Source organism: Lineus longissimus, chromosome 1 (genome assembly GCF_910592395.1).
Source record: "Lineus longissimus chromosome 1, tnLinLong1.2, whole genome shotgun sequence".
NCBI lineage: Eukaryota > Metazoa > Nemertea > Pilidiophora > Heteronemertea > Lineidae > Lineus > Lineus longissimus.
This window is the reverse complement of record NC_088308.1, coordinates 8,724,228-8,748,182: the sequence shown is the minus strand read 5'-3', so window position 1 is coordinate 8,748,182 and position 23,955 is coordinate 8,724,228. Positions and strand designations below refer to the sequence as shown.

General features: G+C 41.1%; 1 long non-coding RNA gene across 1 annotated transcript in view; it reads right to left on the bottom strand.

Moving 5' to 3' along the window:
- LOC135498926 (uncharacterized) overlaps window positions 1–20,354 on the bottom strand; it is a 50,001-nt gene extending 29,647 nt beyond the window's left edge. The window contains exon 1 of the long non-coding RNA XR_010449181.1: window positions 20,248–20,354. This is a non-coding gene — a long non-coding RNA (uncharacterized LOC135498926). The remainder of the gene's footprint in view (window positions 1–20,247) is intronic.
- Between the last annotated feature and the right edge of the window lie 3,601 nt (window positions 20,355–23,955).

The window sequence follows — 23,955 nt, the reverse complement described above, 5'->3', positions numbered from 1 at the left end:
GAAAATTGTCAAGTTAAGCACATTTTTCGTCGTGGAGCTGACGTCGTATGGACCGGGTCCATATAGCAATGACACGGGTCAAGATCGGTCGATTGCAAGCGCTGGGTCCGAAGACGGCGAATTTATCGAATCTCCTCCGAGATGGTCGGGACTGATAACTTTGAGTGGGTGACGGCTAAGACTACTATTTATGAAATATGAAAAGCGAAGGGTGCTGTTTTCGGGCGTGTACCTAATAGATGATATATTATTGGATTTGAAAAACGACAGAATAGTTTTTGTGCTCTCCGGTGGCAAAATGCTGGTCATGAAGCATTTAATATATTTTAACCAAGGTGTAACTAAAGTCGATAACAGGGACTTCGTGAGGGTCTCAGGTAAAAGCCAGTTTGTCATCCACAAGGACGGTGGTCTAGTACAATTTGATGATAGTCGACCACGTGGTATTACCCAGCTGAGCATGGTTAAATTATATGGGGCTTGTGACAGGTGCCATGTAACAGATGAGAAGACATTCCAACATTGAAGGCCTGAATGCAATAGAGCGTGTCGCGGTCACCGCTTTAGGGAAACTTTGCTGGTATGGTGGAGTTGGCACCTTGATACTTCCGCTTCCCAACAGCCGCACTAGCGGGTAATTTGATGAGCCTAACTTGGCGTTTGAAGTGCCGTTACTTTTAACCCTTGAAAAATAAACACGATGAGAAAAGATATGTTGTATGTTTCATTCAGGATTCAGGAAACCAGAAGCAATGAAGTTTTATGCATTTAGTGCGTTCAGTAAGTTTATTAGCTAATAAAATTGTTTATATAAGATTGGGACAGACGGTATGACATCACAAAATCAGCATCTCATTATCCGTAGACTCCTTTTTAGGTGTAGCCAGTTTGATCTCTAACTTTGGATATTCATAACTCCCTCATCTTTTCATGAAATAAAATACGAACCCTTTACACTCTTGGAAAATAATGGTTTGAAAAACGTTCGTCATCCATATAGAGAGGGTTTTCAGGACAAAAACAACACCCTTATATATTAAAGGTTTTTGATAACGGGCTTTTACCTTCTCTCAAAAACCTTCTACGAGGTGCTTGAATATATTCGTGTTGCTCAAAAACCTTTGCTTCTAAAAGCCTACCACCTCTGGTCGCCTTGATAAAGTGTGCTGAAACCTTAATCGTGCTTTGCCTTCAATCATTAACTGATGGTATTTATCAAGATACTCCGGAACAGGTGCAAAGACAGTTACATGTAACTAAGCTGTCACGTATAGACATCTAAATAATTGATGACGCCCTTGGTCCCAGTTCGACGCAGATGGCTTAATCTGGACATAAGTAACATGATGATGGTTGTTCGTTTAAGTCAGAAACTGACGTGACATTTTTTCTTGCTTCATTAAGAAAATTATATGTATGCCCTTGGTAAATCGTTAAGCGCTGCGCAAACGAGTGATTGAAGTGGCTGCGACCTGCTACTGAGACATGACAACATGACGAGTGCCTGCTATTCAACCAATAAGCATCCTGACATAACCAGTGGCTTTCAATATACTCCGCCTTTCAATATTTCAGACCCCTTGTGGAATCCATACCGTTCAGACGGATCGTAGCGGTAGAAAAAAGCGCCCAATCAGAGCGCCGCAATCAAACGTTGCAGCACAGCTATCCAAGAACACATTTCATTGGTTGTTAGCTCGACTGCCGACGTGTTTGCATTGTGTCTACATGCACTTCGATCGGCGATTTCCGTCATAGCAATTATTCTTCCCCCGCTGGTGTAGGTTAATAATAAATTTTACAATAAATACTCTAAATCAGTGTCAGGCTCTGTTATGTAATGCTACCAGGTGAACCAAGGGATACCTGTTGCCAGAGAATGATTGAATTGAACAAATCTTATATACGAATTATCGGTATTTCGTCTTCTATACGATAGTAATCGAACCGATAGTCAATATGCCATATACTTTTTTGACAGGAAAGGGTCATGGTAATCAAAATGACCAACGAAAAACAAAAAGTCGTCCTAAAGATCGATTCACGTAATTGAATGGGAAAAAATTCTTCCTCTTACTTTTTCCTCGGCGTCTACTCACGCATCCATAGATGAGTTATCCAGGGAGAATTGCCCCTCCAATAAGCGTTTCAGTACCAGAGCAGCCCGCCAGTTTGGTGACTTTGACGGCATGCAGCTTCGGATTGACGCCAGAGAAAGAGCTGCACGCTACAAATGGACTTTGATGGGGTCTTATTTTGGCCCTCCACGAACAAGGATGTTGGTTTTAAATTATACGTCTCATTCAAGAAAACGAAGTAGTCAACCTGCTCAGGGTTGCAAACGAGCGTGGCAGTGCCTAGCATGTGATCAATATGCCATGACCGTAGCCACTACTACGACCACGTTGCTGCTCAAGAAATGATTTGAGATGGGTGTTCCAATTTACTGGATCCTGGACACGGGATTTTTTTGCATGCTGGATTCTGTGGACATCCAAACATTTTCTTTATGATAGCGTATAAAAAGAAAGTGTTGACGATTCTCCCAGATATTCATCGATTGTTCATTCTCCCTCATCGCCGAATTGGTTCTTTTCAATGGTTCACGTAGTAATGACGCATGGGGAATACGTTCACGTTTATGGCTGGCGCGAGTGGACAGAATTCAGAATTATGCCACGGCATAAATAGGAATTGTGGTGCACCATAAATCGACCAATCAAAACCTCGGATTTCGTGAATTATGCCGCGGCATAAATAGGAATTGTGGACGGAAGTGTCATTTATGGAGGACGGAAGTAAATCAGAATTGTGGTGCACCATAAATCAACCAATCAAAACATCGGATCTCTAACATCCGGCGTCCATAAATAGCACTTCCGGCGTCCATATATCGCACTTCCGGCGTCCATAAATCGCACTTCCGTCCATAAATTCGGCTCTCTGATTGGCTGTCTGCTATTACGAATATAGTCGTGGGTCTAAAACGATTATAGTCGTGGGTTGATTCATTTATGTCGTGGTATAATTCAGATTTAATGGTCACCATAATTCATGAAATGCGGGGTTCTGATTGGCTGTCTACTATTATGAATATAGTCGTGGTATAAATCTGATTTATCCCGACCCTTAATTCAGATATTTGTCCACTCCCGCCAGCCATACACGTTGACCCCAGTCATCACTAGAGGAAGAGGTTGTCTTGACAAGGACATCGCCACTTTGTTATCAAAGCGGGTCATATCATAAAAGATACGGGGTGGTTGAACTAGCTTTAGAACATCGGGAATAAAATTGCATTGCAACTAACATGTACGGACATGTACATGTACATGCACACGACCAGCGTATGCACCGTTATTTGGGCCTACTAAAGTTCAATCGTGCTAACTGGCTAGCGACAAGCATTTATAGTTTTAGAAAATATATGTCTTTAAGAGGCATATTCCTATTTAGAATCCATCCAATATTTAATTATTAACTCCCACTTTCACCCATCACAACCATGTACTGATCACAACTTTACATTTCAGTATAAGGTTTTAAAGGTCTACGCCATTTTTTTAAATTTGAAATTTTGAATTTGAATTTGAAAATTTGAAAATTTCCAATTGTGCAAATACGCCCTGAATATAAGGTTCATCAATGCCTTTGTGAAGGCGGATATAAATATACTTCAAAGAACAAGAAGCCTTATCAAATTCGTATGCGCTATAACTGCCCTGTAGCATTGTGCATAACTGCATTTAGATTTTCCTGAATCACCAGTAAACACGAACGGCGTACACCTAAACAACGCCACACTCCTGTCGCCGATGCATACCAAGTCTCTGCCCAAAAAGAATTTCTACTAAAATAATAAACAGTTGACAAAGTTACGTGAGAATCGCGGCATCTTTCATCCTATTCCTTTTCAAAAAGGCTGAGCGGAAACATGGTAACACGAAATCGGAATTGACACTAATTTATCGACCACCACAGGGGTATACTTTAACGTCATTTCACGGAAATTATAGCAATCAAAGAACCAATTTCATTCTCAAGTTGGCGGCACCTTAAATTTAAACGGGGTTAGGTAGCCTTCTTTAGCGCCATCATGACGTGACTTTGAGCTACATGTAAAGTGCATGCACTGTATAAGTACTATTCCGCTGATGCTGACACCAATGATGGATATAAATAAAAACTTTTAGTTAGAATCGGCGATTTGGAGGATTTGGTATCTTTACGGCTTTATTTCATTTTTGCGCTCAGGGATACAATATTTCAGCCATTAAAATCTATCTTTATAAATGTATTTAAAGAGCTATGCTAAAACAATATTCCTGTTATTCTGCATTGTATGTCTGAATTCTCAACGTATTCTGGGGACTTGTCTTTATAGTGATGTTTAGGTTATAGCTCGAGTACGATGCAGGTTTTTTCTGGCCAACCGAAGACGATCTAGCATGAAAGTATATGTAAGAGATCAACAACGCCTTCACTGTTTGCCAGAGACTCAGTGCATAATTTGATCTTGTGCTAGTTATAAAGAAATCGGACCGCGATGTGGGGGCTTCGAGTTAGAATGTCTTTGACGTCTGGGGATCAGGTGGCCGCTGGCCTGGGGATGCTATTAGTAATCTTCATCTTTCTGAGAAAAGTGCTTTTTTCCTATCGGTGGATTATATAAAATCGGATGTCTTTTGGTCTGAGTCTATCGAATTTCTATAAAGGCCGGGACTCTCCCTTCGACGAGCCGGAAACTGGATTTTTACTCGATGAGAGTCTTTCAACTACATGCATCTCCTTTGTAAGATGAATCCCCTCGGCGACATGCACTTTTATATGTTGAGAAAGGCTCGAGAGATAAGCAGGTTTGTCGCGTTTAAATTGTATTCAAAATCTAACGAAAAAATATTTCCTACAGGGCGACCCAAAAAATGCAACCCATAATAGAACATGTAGAAGTTTTTATATTTTTCACAATACATATAATGAGATTTCAGCTCCCGATTTGGTACATGTTATCTCGAGTGGATGTGTGAGTGACCACAAAGGCTGGTTGACTCCTAGGCTTACCCCGGGGAATCATAATCCTGAACTCCGGGTATTCTGTGCCATGTCCAGATTCCGAGTCATCTGGTATTCCTGAATTCCGAGTGCCTCAAAAGGTTTCTCTTTAGTTTTGGATCAGCATTGAACACATTCAACTCTGTTCCGTTTTTCATCAAGTGGTCAAAGTGTGGTAATAAACGGGAAACTATCGACTGCGAAACCACTTTGCTTTGGTGTCCCTCAAGGATCGGTCCTTGGACCGATTCTTTTCCTCGTTTACATTCTACCACTCGGAGAACTGCTTAGAGGATGTGACATTCAAAGGCATGGATTTGCGGATGACACACAGGTCTACAGGGCCATTACTGCCTTGCGCGACAGATCTGCTATCCCTCATCAGGTGAAGGAGCTGAGTGAGAAACTGGCAATCATTCACCAGTGGCTTGCCGATAACAAGCTGAAAGGAAATCCAGATAAGACTGAAGTCCTCCTGTTTGGCACCCCGCAGTCGCTCAGGTCACTGGACATGCATTCAATCGATGTCGCGGGAACTGGGATTAGTGTCTCAAATGTTCCTATTAGAAATCTAGGTGTGCTTTTTGACTCATCCCTCTCTATGGACGCCCATGTGAGCAACATCGTCCGTGTGTGTTCTTATCACCTGCGCAACATTGGCAGAGTAAGAAAAGAGTTGACTGATGAAGCTGCTGGGTGCCTGACTCGGGCGATGGTCCTTTCTCGCCTCGACTACTGTAATAGCAGCCTTGCTGGCTGCAGTCAGTCATCCGTGGCCAGACTTCAACTTGTCCAAAACCGTGCAGCCAGACTTGTTACCAGAACTAGGCGCTCTGATCACATCACGTCTGTCCTGAAGGAATTGCACTGGCTGCCGGTGGAGCAAAGAATGATTTACAAGTTGTTGGTCCTGGTCTACGGAGCGATACATGGCACAGCCCCCGGGTACCTTTGCAGCCTCATCACTCCCTACGTGCCAACCCGGCCACTAAGATCAGGGTCGCAGGATATTATAACTCAGCCAACATATAGACTCAAAACGTTTGGTGGGAGAGCATTCGAGATTCTTGCTCCCCAAATGTGGAACACTTTGGACGCCACACTGCGACAAGAGACCTCATTGGCCACATTCAAAAGTTCTCTAAAGACATTTCTATTTCGAGACTATTTCGGGGTGTGATTCAAACTAGGTGGGGAGCGCCACAGAACATTGCGACAGTGATATGGGGCGCTATAGAAATGCTAATTCTATCTATCTATCTATCAAATGTATTTACTCTGTCATGTCTGTGTTTTATTCTAACGATGTTGTAACGTCCGAATACCAAAAGCTTTCTCCTATTTCGCCGAATGTAGTACATCACAAATGCTTCTTTTGCATTGCCCTGTACTGTTATCTCATTTAAAGAGAGCAACTCGTCGTCTGATTGAGGTAATTCTAGAGAATATGAGCCAGCGTCATGCCCATTATTAGCATTCATGATGTAGCACTTTTTCGCTCCTTTAAATACAACTAAATTTCCCCGAATAAATTTAACCCTATCGTAACACAAATGTCTTGTGGTGAACAGCAGCTTCCTCTCATAAGAATAACGTCTTCTGCGGAAAAATATAGACTACACTTCTTTTAACTCTCATCTCTATTACGTGAAAATTTGAAAATTCATCAAAACAGGCTTCGAAGCCGTTGAAGGTACCTTTCCCGGGCGACCGCATCCGGAAACGTCGCTAACTTGCCCGATGGTCAACACGTTACCGGCTTCGCCTTTTTGTCGATTTCGAAGTAATCAACGAAGAGGTCTTAGATCGGTAAACTAGAGTAGAGGAGACCAATGCTGTCTGAACTTGGCGTAAGCGTTGGTGACATAACCTGTTTTTTGAGCAAAGAAGCCCTGATCCATAAAATACCTTTACATTACTTTGTACTTCGTCGCTCGTAGCTCTTCATAAGGGGTGCGAAACCTGCCTATTTTCGATATTTTCTGATAACCCTTGAAAACTTGTTTCAGATTGTTGCTTGCGAATCTTGGCTGTTTTGTGTAATCAGGAGGAAAATCGTTTTTGTGCTGTTTTCGAATTGGACATATTCAGTTTGTGGAGTCGTATCTTATAAGATCTTATTAGATGTTTGATGTCTGATTTTTGAAAGAAGTTAATAGCTTCTCTAAATTAGATTTAGAATCAACAGTCTTTAAAGAAAACCTGATACATCAATGGTGCTACTGACATTAAACGATTCGGTACGAACCTACTGGCACCATTAACAAAATTAAAACCTGATCTCTGAATGTCAACATCCAATTATGATGCCTATTACCTTTTATCAAAAACTCATTTGAAGCAGTACGTTTTTGCTTTCATCTAATAAGCAATAGAGGTTAATATTTCCCATGTAGTTAATTAAAGGTTATCATATTTTCAAGGGGATGTTTATTTCTCGTTGAAGTCGTTTATTTACAAGTTATCCTTATTTTGATAATATGAAAACATCTTAGGATAATTGAATTGATCAAAACCTTCCTTATTATGGAATTAATCATATTGACTACCAAGTATTTTGCATTTTATCAAGACCCCGGTTGCATTTAAAGGGAGTATAATGACCGTCAAGTTCAGGATAGAAATTCAAATAGCACATTGAAATATTCTGACAACAGTAAAAATATCTGATTATTATATATACTAAGGTTACTTGCAACAATCCTACCGAATCTCTAGCAGAACAGTCTAAGGCTAAATGTCTAAAGTCATCGACTATAATGAATTGGACAAAGTGAGAAGTAAAGTCAAAAGGCTTTTGCCGGAGTTCAAAATATTTTTTGGTCGTTTTTTGTTATGAAATAATAACCTAAATAATAAGAAAAAATTGACGTCCAATAAACATTAGCTGGCTGTTGTCAAGGGACATCTTATAGATATCTTTTATTGAAATATTCTGCTAAATAGTAAAATGTTTTTAATGGATGTGTAAGTTGGAGAAAAATCTCAGCAAGGGAAGTAACGAATTGCCGAATTCCGCTGATGGAGGATGGATGATCAGACGAAGACAATTCAAACCATCATAGGGACTTGCGTCCAGAATTCTAAGTACAGCGTTGTGGTCTTCGTTCAAAGGTAATTTAATGCGGCCAATGAGACATCCTTTCGTGTGGTATTCCACCTTCCTTTGGGCAGGACAGTTTGGTTCAATAGACTCAGATTGATATCAAAGTTCCGTGACTTGCATTAGAAATAATAAATTTTCTGTCTCGTTTGAGCGTCAGCCGGCTCCTATTTCATTTATTTACTTCAAATGGATCCAAGGCGATAATTTGGTTGGGGGCAATGTGGAATTACTATAGATTCAACGGGTTCAGCGCACTTTAGAGCCAGGCCGTCTGTCTGGGCTGGAAATTTTGATGCTATAGCCTTTTATTGTGTCACTCTTGATCGAGTTCGGCCAGACATCGATACTGTAATGGAGTTAATAAGGAATGTTCTGAGCTGACTGTTTACGAGGAATGCTCTATAAATTCATACCTGCAAAAAGTTCGATCCCAAATTTTTTGTGCATGTGTCTGATTTGTTTATTGCATAATCCAAAACTATTATGTTGTGATACTCAAGAGTCACCTCTTTCATATCCATGCTTGCGTTGGCTGATTAATTTCATGGTAACCGGAATATGAATCAAAAACATTGCCAGGGGCTACAAATACCCCATTTTACCTTATGTATATTTTTACTGGAACTTTTGTTTCAATGTAAAAGTTACATTGCTTCCGATTAGAACACTTTCGAATTCACTCATGCCTCGAAGTGTTGTCACGAAATAAAAAAACTAAGCTTTTTTGCGATTGGCCATCGACCTCTCAACAGACAAAAGCGTATCTAGAACATTATCCTCTAAGCCTTCTCCAAACGTTTACCTTAGCAGTTATCAACTCACAACAGGAAATGAACTGGAAACTTGTACCACGTTTTGTAATATCCCCTCAGCACGACTTCCATGGTGTGTTGTTGGCGAAGCTGATCACTATTTGTGCAGCTGATCACGCCGCTCATAAAAATTCATCACGGAACTCGTTAGTTAATCAAACTTGTTAACGAAATTCAAAACCTGTTTTAAAACTATCGATTATCCCAAGAGACCAGTCTGCGTCTTTGGATGACCCACGACATATGTATGAGTACGAAGAGGTATGGGCATTTAAACCCTGCACGGGGGTTGCGCTACAGACGAAAGCTCAACATAATGGCCGCAACAACCGAGAGCTGGAGTCTGTATCCCATTCGAACGTGGCACCATTGCTGCCTTCTCTTATTCGGATTGTCTCTCGAGGTGGACTAGGTTCCATCTTCGATAAAGTACGCCGTCATCACGCCCCTGCTGAAGAAGCATTGCATTTGATAAGAACGTTCTATCTTAGTACACGCCAGTATCAAACGATAAGACATTTAAGTAAACAATAAAAAGGATTAGATAGGCCTATTCCGCTTGTTTACTCTTGTGGTCATTTCCATAAAAATGACACACGCCACTACCGTACTGGCGCCAGAGAAAACTTGCTGTCTTTGCCAGACTTGTGAAGACTGAAAAAATACACCTTACATGAAGCGATCGGTAAAATGCATACACAAATTGCATGTCAGATTACGCGAGAGCATTATGGCTTTGGCATGCATTATGCGGACTGCCTTCTTGCCATCGAAAATTGGAAATAGATACAGTTGGAACGACAGTTTTTTATGTGAACGAACGACTGAGCCCTTTTATCCCTACAAACCGCCAAAATCCTGTCTTCTCAAATAGTACATGTAACCTCTGTCACTCAGAATGCACTTAACACGGGTCTGGCGAGACATGGTTCGAAATGACGTGAGTTATCAAACACGCTAATTGTCAGATCCCGCCGACTACCTCCGTGTTAGTTTTAAAGACGGAAGCAGCCCTCGGCCAACAATCGATGGTTGAGGTGCCTGTGGCCATTATGATTGTGAAAATGATTAAACTTGCACTCGCTTCTCAAACTCATTTTCGAAAATGCAACCTTTTACAATTTGTCTTTTGCAATGTAATTTTTTCATGTGTTTGCTTTGTTGGAGAAAGATCACGCAATATTCGCCGCTGATCAATCCATTATTGTTAATGGTACAACTCATCTGAAATAGTTCACTCTGATACTGCTCGCATCAGCCGTTGAAATCTCCAGACGGGTGAAACTACGCCTGACTGCTTTACATGCTCTACCGTCTGCGTAGTTTCGTGGGCCTGGATAGTGTCATTAAATTTGAACAGGAAGCCAGGTTCATGCAGCGGCATTGAGTTTGCATCATGTCAATATTTTCACTTCAGGGCATTATCATGCCTTGATGGCTATAATAGAAGTGCAATAAAGGAACTTCGTCACTTGAAGATCAATATGAGAAAATAATATGGTTATGGGCCATTTATACACTCTTAAAAATAGTGAGGGTTTTTGATGTTTTGAAAAATCTTTTTGAGTTCCCTAGCCAAGACAAATATGCACCCCGCATAGGTTTCTGAGAAAAAAGAAAAACCGAGCTCGTGAAAACGTCAATGATTTTTTTATTTCCCTGAAAAATCTTTCGGGTGAATAATGGTGTTGGCTAAAAAAATTAAAAGATTTTCAAGCCTCAAAACAAGAGTGTTCTACGTGCCCTCTAATTGCACTCATACAGTTTTTACCAAACCAACGAAGCAGTTGCTTTTATCAACCACCAAGAAATTTTCCGCATTGGCAACCTCCCTGACTATTTCGAGCTCCGTACCCCGCGGCATATCATTGGCTTCGCCCCAATGAGTTCACTTGGCGAGATTATTACGAGAAATGAAAGGAGAAGCCAATGCAGAGTCACATCTTTCAGCATCTCAGAATTGATTAACTTCAGTGGCACAATGTTTCATTCATCATTTCATCATGACAGAAGAATGTTGTAAAAAAGAACGTCAACGCATCTTTTTTTCTGGAGAATTCTCAATATTCAAGATTCATACCGTCAAGTGCGTGAAATTGTCCCAAGGGGTCCAATTGCCGCAACTCTCAAATAAAATGTTGAGCTAAACTATGAATAGGTTTAACACACTGAGTAATATCTTTACACTGCATCTTTCTGCACAGTGATTCAAATGAAATGGACGTTTTACGTCGTATGGTTCAAGCTGTTGGATGGAAAATGAATGGGACCATTTCACCCCAATTAGGACCAATATCGACCCATCTTACGATAGGTATAAATTTAATGAAAACTCTCAATAACAAACTGCACTCACCGGTGGCTGTGTTGCTAGAAAACGAATTCCTCAAATTGGATAAAAACAACCAAAGCCCATTATTGTCCTGAACTGTCACGTTCAATAAACAAGGAAAGATACGACGGTACGTTGACGGGTGTTACTTGATCGGACACAGCACTACCTCCAGGTCAGGAAATTGACATTGTCTTCTTGGCTCTAAGTAACGGCTTATTATAAACCGCGAGATGAGAAATCGCGAAATCGCGAGATGAGTAATCATTATTTTCTGCCACCAGATTTTCTACTTCCCTGGACCATGACAATGGCCAATTTAAATGCTGCTGTCCACTTCTCCATTCAATGATAGTAGGGCCGAAGACAATACAAAGGTTACATGCAAGTGCATGTTCATCTTGACCACAAAGGTTTTTGCAACTTATCAAGATATACTGTGAGTATAATACCACGAGGTTCAGGATGCTGCATGTATCAAGATTATTTTCACGTTACGCCTGGCGGCACAAGTCACCATACACATGACTGACCGATAACACAGGGCATGCACCTGGTGAACGTCTGGCCATCCCTAAAAAATAGCGCGGGATAGTCTGACCATCGAAACTAGGCTATAAATTAGGTTAAATTCCATACATCGCACAGCGGAGTCTATTTCAGTGGGTCAATCAAAACAAGGATAGCTCCCTACTACAGCCTCGGTCTCATGAATGTTCGCCTTTTCATATTCCATATTCATAATACATCCTGTGGCGCATGGTACTCTCACCGAGGTTGGCATCTGGCGATTTCGCATTCCGCATCTCGCGGTTTATAATAAGCCCTAAGAAACTATTAAATGGGCTGTGTGGCGCATTCAATAGGGGATACATTTATGTTTTATGGCCGCTATTTGATACACCTTGTAACTAAACTGCATTATTTTGCACCTCGAGGCGTTTTTTAAACTTTTTGTTTGGTAAATTACCGCAAGAAAGGTCATCAAGTGTACCGCCATGACGTCACCTTAATCGTCATTTATTCCCGTCACGTTCGTGGATAACGAGTACATAGTAAGACCCCAAATAGGAGAGGCGCAGGCAATGCAAATTCATCACCATCAACGCAGGCACTTCCTTCCCAGTTTTAAAGTACCGTACCGTATGTTCATTTTACAATCAAACGTTCAACATAAGCGAATCACGAACGTTCCCGAGCTGTGGTAATCACCGCGTGGTGGGCATATTGACACCATCAACCGTCGGAAGCGGTGTCAAAGGACTTTTCCTGTCACATTTACGCCTAATCTATTGCATCATGTTGAACATGAGAGGAATGTTAAGTCTCAAACGATGCATGATATATATTTTGAAATTGCAAAACAATTTTTTTTGAATCAGCGCTAAACCTTGAGGATACTGACCGATACCCATGTCCGCACTGATCAGTGCAGTGGCGGAGTCTAGCTGCGTCGAGTCTCATGCCAACAGTTTGGTTCGAACCATGGACGTCTTGAACGCTAGCGGCCCCTAGACTACAGAGACTCGTTTCTATATTTCGAATCATAGATGCACATTGCTGATATATGGGCAGAAGTAATTGTCCAAAGCTGACATTAGGTTCAATTCACGTTCACGTCAAATTAATTTCACTAAAAGCCTCCGCAATTTCGCTTAAAATGATGGAAGTCGTCTGAGGACATGTCATAACACGTTATTCACTGTGTCTGAAAGATTACTTCTCCAACAACGGATGCAAAATGAATCGTTTTCGAAATGTCGTTGGGCGTGAATGGGATTTAGTTTATCTGATTTCGTTTACATGCAGAATTAGGGGGGCAATGTGAAAAATCAGTCTTTGACATTAGGGATAACTGCCTGACAAGATGGGTATTGCCCTGCCTCGAATTTAATTGGTCAATACGAGACGGTCGAGTTGGTCCTGCAGTAGCGAAATTTAGTATTACTGGATCGGAAGAAGGTGATGTGAAGTAATAGCCGACAGATTCAGATAATCGACTGGGCACGAACGCCGTTTACTACGCAAGCCTCCTACTGAACCGGCGAGCCAAACGTTGTTTTCAAGCCGACAGCATGGGTCTGTACATTTCTTTGTATACCGCGTGGTGATTGATAAACTAATACACTTCGCGTGTTGAAATATCCTCGACACTTCAGACCCAGGCGCGGATCGAGAATTATAGGGAGGAGGGGTGCAACCTTTGTGAAAAGGGACTGTATGTGCTGGCGATGCCCCCACACTGCCAATATTGCTTAGATGCGTTTACCTGCCATATGCATGGGAATGTGTAACCATGTATTTCCTAGTTGCAAAAAAGATTGTTTTTTACTGAATACTTTTGCACGGTTGCCAAAATGTTATTTCACCACACTGGATCAAAACATTTTGGAATCAGTCCTGACTGGTTTATTGAAAAAATCAAGACAGATTTAGCTGACCGATGAAGGATACTAGGATACTTGAATTCATAAGTTAGGGTTTCATTAAACCAAACCGAACTAAAATTTCCAGCCTGCACTTATCATCGAGTAAAAATCTGACGAAAGTTCACACAAATCCATCGTCTGAACTTATTGTGATATCCATCGCGGAATTGCGCTTTTGTCATGTTTTCTTTCGAGATGTGTTTACTTTGCTCGAGAAGGTTTTCGCAAATCCATTATTGCTAATGACACCACCTACTTCTGCCATTTGATGCACCTAAAATTACCATAAACCGCAAACAAATCGTACATTGTGTGTAAATTGCGCATTGCCGGCATCATGTCAATCATCTCCCTGCTGTGACAGTACATCAGGATAGACTGCAGTAAATGTACACCAGCAGGGCCGTACGTCAAGGCACGGTCGTGGTGATTCACATTTAACTGTACGAAGGGTATTTCGTTCCCTTCAAGCAGTCGGTAATCTTAAGAGCGGTTCAATATACGAATGAACGACAATTCAGCGTTGATAAATTTGTCAATTTACCTTTCAATGAGTACTTATTTAGCCTTACCTCATGTTTTATGCATTATGCAGAATATTGAATAAAGACACGAAATACGCAGTATTGTCGCGTAATACCTCCTACTAGGCCAGGGCACTAGACCACAAGTTCACTTTAAAATGATGGTTGACTGACCTAATCGAACTACAGTTTCTCGCATCACCAAGCACACCACTTCAACGTTCTACACATTCCATGATAAATAATATCACGGATCTATAGATACGTCAAGATGTTGCTGTTTGCATATACGTGTATGAAGAGTATGTTATGTTGTGTCCTCTAACTGTTAACTACACTATAATTTTCTTTGGTTTTTGAGCTGAAAGGTTTTTCAGCCGGCACATGTACAAATATGCACTCCGTTAAGTTTTTGGGTAAAATGAAAAACTAAAAAAGGTTTTAAAATACTTTTTTGAGATTGTTTTTCATATCGCTGAAAAACCTCTTCGGGGTGGAGATTTGTGTTGGACGAATACCATTAAAAGTTTTTCAAAAGCTCAAAAACCTTCATTTCTAAGAGTGTATGCATGATATGCACCTTTATATCGAATACAATGTAATATAATTACATGTACACATGTATATCAACAACAATCTCACCACAGCCTATTATCCTCGTTTACAAATGACATCTTTCTCCCCCCTTCAGTCATTATTCTATGAAACGATACAAAATGGCCATTGTTATATCAATGGCAGAATATGAAGCAAGGTCAGGCAAGGTATCATATTTTCGAAGTCGAGATCTTCCATATTCCATTTGGCAACGATCAAACTACAATGATACATTTTACAGTTTTTCTTAAACGAATAATTCCCAGTTCACGTCGTCAATAAGCTTTTCCTGAAATTCGAACACGTTGTTCCATAAAAGATGTCACTCTAACGGGTGAATGTGACCGGATGAACCATGAAAGATAAAAGAGGAAGCCATGCTAATGAAGCTGTTGCATCTGCTGGCATCGCAGCATTTCGCACAAAGATTCATTCGATTACTTTACTGACAAAAGACTTCATGATAAGAAAACGTTGTCATGTCTCATTGTGTTTTTCGACTGGTCGTAAATCGCACCATTTTTCTTCCGTTTCTGGTGAGGCTGCCTTCACCTCAGCATTTTCTTGTTTATAGCCTCGTGGCACGGTGTACCAACTATTTCCAGACCAATGAATGGTGAAATTAAACTAAGTAGTGGGTATGACACTAAACCTCTCAAATGATATGATAGGTTGCCTGATAGATGCTGCTCTAAATGAGTCCCGTTTAGCCAGATTCATATAATGATGTGCATATCGAGATAAACCCTCACATGGCAATAATGGCCTAGTCATCAATATAGCTAATCGAACATGTTATAAGGTATGAATGATGTGGTGACCTTGGTTTCGTTTACCGGCTAAAGAACAAGAATAACTCCACTGCAGCGGGTTGTAATTGCCAAGAAAGACGTTGGTTTCCGTTCGCCAGAGTGGCAAAGCCATCACTGTCAGGCTTATATCTTCTCTGTGAGAAAGAAATGAGAGCGCCAAGACGTAGGACAGGAAAGAGGCGACTGCAATCTCTCGTTTTAGGACCTGCCACTGCAGACGTAAAGCATCACAAGAGGATGAAAATGGCAGAGTCCGGAAGGTGCCAGTGCAACACATCGGATGACACACCAGAGCATGTGCTGCAGAACTGCCCACTATAGGACACAGAGAGACTAGCCACATGGCCATACGGTGCATTAGTGGTGACAAAGCTCTGGGGATCAAGGGAGGAACAAGATACGAAAGCGAAGTTTATAAGATACATAGACAATGAAAAGAAAAAGAAGAAGAGCGCCAGGAATAGACGTCCCATTAAAAGACTCAATTGTAAGGTATGCGATGAGATTGACCTTGACAGTCTTGAGCCAAAATATAGGGACTTGCATCCAGAGGATGTCATCGGCATGGGTGCCGCTGCCACACTGACACAGTGAATATTTCGCGAGAAATTCCCGAAATCGACCAAACAATATGAATTTCACTGTCGCTTAATCAGCATTAAGATGTCCACTCGTATCCTCCCACAGCTTGCAGCCATCCCGCCCCAACCACTTCGAGAGATAGAGGGCGCACTAAAATGCATTACTGCGTGCAGAATTTAAGACTCTTTCATCCCGATTTGTTTCAAGTAAAACGGACTAATTTAAAACGAAACGAAACATGAGCAAAGAAAAGCACAGGGTCATGCTTTGAAGCAGCTGAAGTGGTCTTTGGATGTGATTCAGTCGATCACCTGTTAGGCAGTTCGGCTACAGCAGAAACTTAACTTCCAAATTGGCCGTTGCCTCATCAAATAAGCGTCACGTTTTGCTCAGACCACTTACGGGCAGCTGATGACTTCTTTACACAGGAGAGCTGGCCAATTTTCCAAAGACGTGGAATGACAAGCACTTAGTCGGACGCTTGATGGACATGACGAATATAGTCAGTCCATCAGTTTTGTTCATCAGTCATCCCGCCTATGATATCGCAATCAGAATTAACAAGTGCACTTCAGTATGGCTTGAATGGATGTCCCGAACACACTAACTGGTCGAATTTGGACTGTACTATTCAACCAGATGATTTATAAAAATCTTTTCACAAAAAAGCTTATAGATTAGGTTTTCTTTCCAGATGAGCGCAGTGGAGCTCTGTTGTGGAGAAAGAGAATGGCCGACCTACTTTTATCATGTGCATTGGTACAATAGGGAATCCAAGTGAATCCGAGGGAAATTGTTGATAGAATTTCTTCTTCGGTATCTGCTCTTCGAGGCAACCACGTATACTAATACAGTATCAAAATATCACAACCAAGTATGCATGAAGAGACTAGCAGTCAGGAAATATAATTGAAAACATAAATCTAAACGCAATAACGGCAATTGAGACAAAAATGACGTGGGTGACTTCCTTTTCAGGAAGCGCAGAGAGGTTACAGGAAGTACACTATAGGTATAGGGCGAGAGAACGTTATTGATATGCCATATTCGTCGGTGTGTGATCTCGTAAATAAGTAGAGTTGCGCTATAACTCACTTACATTACATCTGGAGAGGGGTCCGTGACTAGGAAGTAGTGGCCACCTATCGGTAGCGAATTAGTGTAAATTATGAATGAAACCTTCAACTGCTTTGAAATATTTACTGTCAGGAATTTTTTTCCTGATGGATAAATACAACATGTAGAAATTACAGTATACCGAAGAAAGATCGTGCCACGACAAACGCTGTCGTAGATAACCGATAAAAAGTTATATGAATTAGTCCCCGGTGTATCCAATACGTTTCCACTCGGGGACTAATGGTAATAGCTTTGTAAATAAGATGAAGAGGTGGTGAAACCAATAACGACGGTAGATTTTATGTGAAAAATTTAAAATAAGAGGTTTGAGCTCATAGGGTATTTCTGCCGACAGGAATATTCAACCCTAGAATTTCTTTTATCATGTTTATAGAAATGAAATGCCCCAAAGGGTTTCTGAACTTGTAAAAACCTCGATTGGGTTTCTCTGGTACATGAACAAGTACTTCTGAATATTTTGTGAAAGATGAATATAAATGTGCTATTAGTTTTACAATCTTATCTTTCTTTTAGATCAATATTAATGTTTGGTTATCTTAGCGGTTTGTTTTGTGATCATACATGTCACATTCGACCGGGATAATCGGGTTTATCAATCAACCTTTTCACAAATTCTTGTTCACCCGGAAGACACGCATACATACATGTATCACATATCAGCAGTAAATTACATTCGTTTTCGCAGACAGACACGGATCATCTTATTTGCCCGATCTCGTAGGCTCTGTAACGTTGTATAGCAACTCGACAATTGCAACACGAATCTAATACCTAACCTTGTTTAAGCATTGTCGTGGCACTCTTGTATCAATGTATGTGGCATTGAGGAGGCTGCTCATAGAGAAGGAATGACATTATCCTTTTATTGTTGGTGCTTGGATAAAGGTTGATGTGCCAATAATAGGATAGAATTAATATAATACATAGATTATGCACTGAATCTATGTCCATACCCTCCTCGACACGCCACTGACAATATATCAAAACTTACCGATATTGCATGTCCAGGCCCCCCCCCCCCCGTCAGATCCCCTGGACACATCGAAACTTACCGATATTGGACTTTATTATGCCTTCAGTTCTATCGACAGGTGACAATTGACATGCCTTCATTTGAGTCCGAAGCATAATCAAATCAAACATTTGAAATAAATATAAATACCACGAGACGAAATAATTTCGAGAGGAGCAACCCAAACATGGCAAAGCGGTTTCAAAATATTTTTTCCGATAATTCACGGGATATTGAACAACCTTATACATGTAAAGTAACGTGCTGGTAAACGAATTACGTCTACGTTTTTGACCCATGACATTTCCGGAAAACGCTTTATAAAAATTCAATTCAATTCCTACATTGAATGGGTGTACTAATAAAAAATATAGATACAGCGAATTTCATATCGCCTAGTGCAACCGCAATCTCCATTTGGTTGACTTGGCTTTCCTATTGACAGCAGTACTGGGCGGGACTTCGTATCACTATACAGTTATCAGTAAAACAAAACTATTTCGTCCCTCAAACGAGCAATTTTTGTCGCGCCGACCTGCGATCATAATCGCATGTGACAAAACTCGATCCTTTGTGGGCGTCGCAGGTGCACATATCTCTGCATAAAACATAAAACGATATGCAGCTTCTTTTTACAAAATAATATAATATTGCCTACAACGCTACACTTTCACAAAGCAATTGCACCCGGCAATAGATTTGAACCATCCGGCTAGTAAATTAATGAAACCATATAACACTCACATGTAAAATGCTCCTAAGTGGCTACCTCAACCTGATATTACTCAAAAGTGGTTACCTCAACCTCCCCACTACTTGATAATTTCCTTACATTTTGAAAAATGCACCTTATACATGTACAGTACTTCGCTGATTACACCAAAAATATATAAAGTCTAAGAAAGTGGAAGAAATACAGCCAGCTTATTGGTCAGGGGTGGGAGATGGCAAATACATTTTTTTTTAATTCTTTGGCCACAATCATGTGAAAAACACATTTTTGTATGATTTCTGGGGGGTATTCTCCCCCGCCCTTGCTTGCTTCGCCCTGTAATAACACAGTGTCTTATCCAGCACTCGGTTTATGTATACCAAGTCGGACAATAGGCAGATTTTACTAAGATAAATCCGCCCCTATTAGCGATCGCTCCCAAAGACTGGTTGTTGCTTGACTGTTGTCACAAAACATATGCCTCAAATGATTAAATCAATCTGGTAGTGCCTACTAGGCAAATACGGAAATGATATTATTGAGGTCCTAAAACCCCTCTGGGACATGCGAGTATCCAATATCACGAAGCACGACGAAAGATTTCGCAGTGTGAAATACCCTGTACATGTATTTCTTATCTTAAGGACTTCAGGCCTGATGCATAATTTTATTGTTCGTTTTGATCACATCTTTCCATCAGTAATAAAAATAACGGTCTCGGATTTCAGAAAACTGCCCTTTTTAAAGCAGAAAAAGATTTTGGTGCTTCTGGCGATCAACATTCTAAGTCTTATCCGTTCTTGATTACAGTGATTGCAAATTATACTTCGGATTTTACGCCTTTTATTGAAGTCATTAATATTGAGGGGATAATAATCTGTAGAAATAAAAAGCGAGCCACCGTTACCCGGGACAGAAAATGTAAAGTGCTTAAAGATTCAGAGTGACGCAAAGATCATCACTAGTTCGAATACCTAGATTTTAAAAATTGACGGCGAAAAAATTGGGGCCAGTTTTATGCATTGCTCACTAAGTTATTGGGAGATAGACCCCCCCGACTCATTTAGTTGTCCTGGGTCGCAGTCACACTTTCGTTTTTCTCTGATATATCTGACACTGTAAGAAAGCGTTACTTACCACTATTTCTTTATCTAAAAACACAGATATCCAATGTTATGTTCTAATCCAGATAAGAAGTAAATACAAATTATGTATGGTATCCCTGTCGCAGGGTGGCAACCAGACTGCGGTATTGCCGGCCGCGCTGACGGTTTTGTCTACCATTGAGATGATCAGCGCCACTGGCAGCTGGTCGTCCAATGGAACTACATCCGCATCTTCCGCAATACCCGTTAATGTGTATAAGCTATAACGGCACTTTGGGGGGGGGGGGGTTGCAAAATGCCACTTTAAGAAAAATTTCGGCCAATACCACTGTCAAAACACATTTTTTACGCCCATGTTTATGCTTGTTAGAACCTTAAAGGTGGATTTACTGAGCGCTCTCTTACTATGCATTGCTGCTCTAGACTATAAAACCATCGTTCAGAATGCAATATCAACTTTTCATTAATAGCAAACATACACAAACCAATTGGACGGCGCGAATATCATCTTTCTGCTAATTGACCATTACCGTGCGGAAATAAGGGAAGGTCGCACTTTCATCTAGATGTACACAGTCACGAAAAAGAAATTTCAAAAATAGCAAACAATATTCAGGAACTTATTACACACGCCCGAGGAGAAGATCTTGGTTATTATCCCTAAGGCTGACGTTACATAGGCCTCATTCGTTCACTTCCCACATGTCACGTTCCCCTTAATGCGTTCGTTCCTCACTGAATGCATGCCACAAGGCCGTGCATTCACCGAGGAACGTTAACTAAAGCTGGAACGTGACATGTGGGAAGTGAACGAATGAGGCCTATGTAACGTCAGCCTTAGGCATAAGTTGATGTTTGATTTTCGTCACTGCCCTCAACTAGTTTTGAGCCTACACCAAACAGTTCAACACTTTTACATGACTAAACCTGATGACAGCTGGGTGAGCATTTTCACCCCCCCCCCCCCTAGCTTTACGCCCCTGGACACGTGACTTCGCATATTTTGGGTAAAACGCCACGGAATTGAATTGATAACGCAACAAAAAGACCAGCTTGCCATCACTGATAACATAAAGGAGTATTCCTTTATGATGACTTACGCTTATAACCAAATTACCAACATCTGTTTTTAACGTGACTCAAACACATTGGCGAAGTGCAATGCAGATGCGCCCCTTGTTTCTACTTTTCAGGCTGGAGACTGATATACAAAGCACTTTGAGACTGTTGTACACTATACAGCGCTGCATTTTAGTCCGACTTTCCTGCTCTATCATCTTATGCAGCATATTGCAAAAACAATGTAACATTTGAATTTTTGATAAGCAAGATATGTCTTGCTCATCAATTATTGATTTCCGCCAGGATGACAACTTGATTGGAATCTTAGCAATTATAAGGGAATTTTTGTGATAAACGGTGTGATTATGATGATCTATCGTATCTGTTGGAACCAGGCACTGCGACCCCAAAGATCAATAGTAGGGAGTTTTCGCCTATCCCCCGAAACGCCAACGTGAATGTATATCGCATTGCGAAAACTCCCTGCTGTGAGATTGATTAGTAAACAAGCCGGGTTCTTTTTGGACTGTAACCGACCTTCCGCGAGATCATTGAAAAAGGCTGGTGGGTGTCATCGTCTCTACACAAAGAATGTGCATGTTACAACGACATATACATAAATTCGTACGGTACAATTTAAAAGTACCTGCACAGGAATTTTGTGAATATCTAAAGTTCTCTCTAACTACCAGCAGCCATACGGCGGCTCTAACCAAATGCTTTCTAAACCGGCGTACTCAAAGGTCAGCAGCGCAAGGACGAAATTAGAATGCTTATTTTGTTTCGACAGCGAGGTGGTGTTTTGACGGCCGATATCGCGTTGCCTGTTGTCAGAATTTAAAGTGAGTGTATTTCTATTGTCTGGTATTCATAGAAACCTGTTGACGTCAACCAGATAAAAAAATCACCCCACTCTCATTCTCGAATCAAAATCTAACCCATTTATCAGTAGCTCACACAATTCTTATCTCATTTTTTTTTCGTGAAAGTAACTATTCGTTTTGAATTTGACGGAAGTACATGTCATAGCAATCGACCCACCTTGTCGGTTAACACAGGATTACGTTACGCGAAGATTGTGGTGCTCGATAAATAGCTTCTAGCGGTATGCTATCAGACTCCTTGTCCTGTTTTAAATATCGAATTCAGATCTTCCATTACATAAATTGCTGAGTTGGCTTCTCTTTCGATGAATAGAGGTGAATTTGATTGCCTTTTCGTGTCAGAGGAGGATGATGCGCGAGTTAAGATACAATTGCAAATGGGCCACGAACACAGCAGGCCACGGCCATAAAATCACATGGAAGCAGCATTATTGCATTCTGAATGGATCATGGATCGCCACCGCCTGGATGGGTTGCCCAATTCCCTAATCCCTAACGTTTCTGACCATGTGCTTCAGGTACACACACTGGCACTGCCAACAATGATTCCTCAGTCTCAGACTCTTCACCAGAGTAATCGCCGGGCTACGACCGTCAGTTCTACATGAACAACAAAGCTGACAGAAGGTTTGGATTGTAACTGAAGAACTTCCCAAGTAAATGCGTGAATGATTATGTATTTGTCTACTTGGGTCGGAGCATTCGATTTAGGCAGTTGTGATAATGGCAGTATGTGGCTGAGTTATGCACGGTAGGCCTACCAGTTGGCTACACTATACAATTAGTACAGCATGCAGTGCTAGCTACAGCAGCTGTGGCTGTGTATACGATGTCGATGAACAATCCCCAATCAAGGCGGCGGTGATCCATGAGACACAACCTAGTGAATCCAGCACTCCAGCGATCCAGCTTTTTCGATACACTGGAACAAACCAGACAAGACCAGAACAGACCAGATCACATCCGTGCTCGTCTACACGGCACAGACCAATGTTGATCGATCCGGATCGATCGAGATCGGTTTGGTTCCTTGCTAACGGCCCATTTTTCAACACATATTCTCAGAATAATACTTATACAGATATAGAAACCGTGCGCAGGCAGTTTGTTTGTGGCATGTTTATCCAAACATTTCAGCATACTCAAGCATTTGACCTCGCCCATTATTTCTTGTTCATTAGCCAAAATCAGCCCAGGCGGATACATCTCATCGCATCTCTATTCACCTCTGCCGCATCATTAGCTGGCTAACGTGATCAGCGGGAGCCCACGAGCTGCAGCTGGCTCGTCTCTAATTCGAGGAGATGGTTGTATAGTGACATGTCGCGGGAGATACTCCCTTCCCTTTATGCCCTGTAATTACCGGTGGTGTTTGCCTGTAGTGAACGGGCCCGCTTGCCCAATAGGCGTTAGCAGTAACGCTGGCATTAACTCACCCTTCTGGTACTATTATCAGTGAACGTTTGCGTAACAGAGAGGTTACGCATTATTTATGACTCCCACTCCGACTTCCGCAATCAAATTTGAGAGTGAATGAAAAGTTGTCTATAATAACAACTTCGTCATCGGTCTTACGAACAGGTTCAATTTGGAAACTGAAATGCTATTTTACTGATGCAGGTTGAATATTGACATGAAGATGTTCGACGATTACTGGTAGTGTGCACGTTTTTTTGTGGGCCATCCGATATAAGATAAGAGCCTTTTCTTCACATAAGCGTTTGACTCAATTTCATCATCTTACATTGTATCTATAAATTAGAGACGAACCGCCTTGTTCCAGGTACATTTAC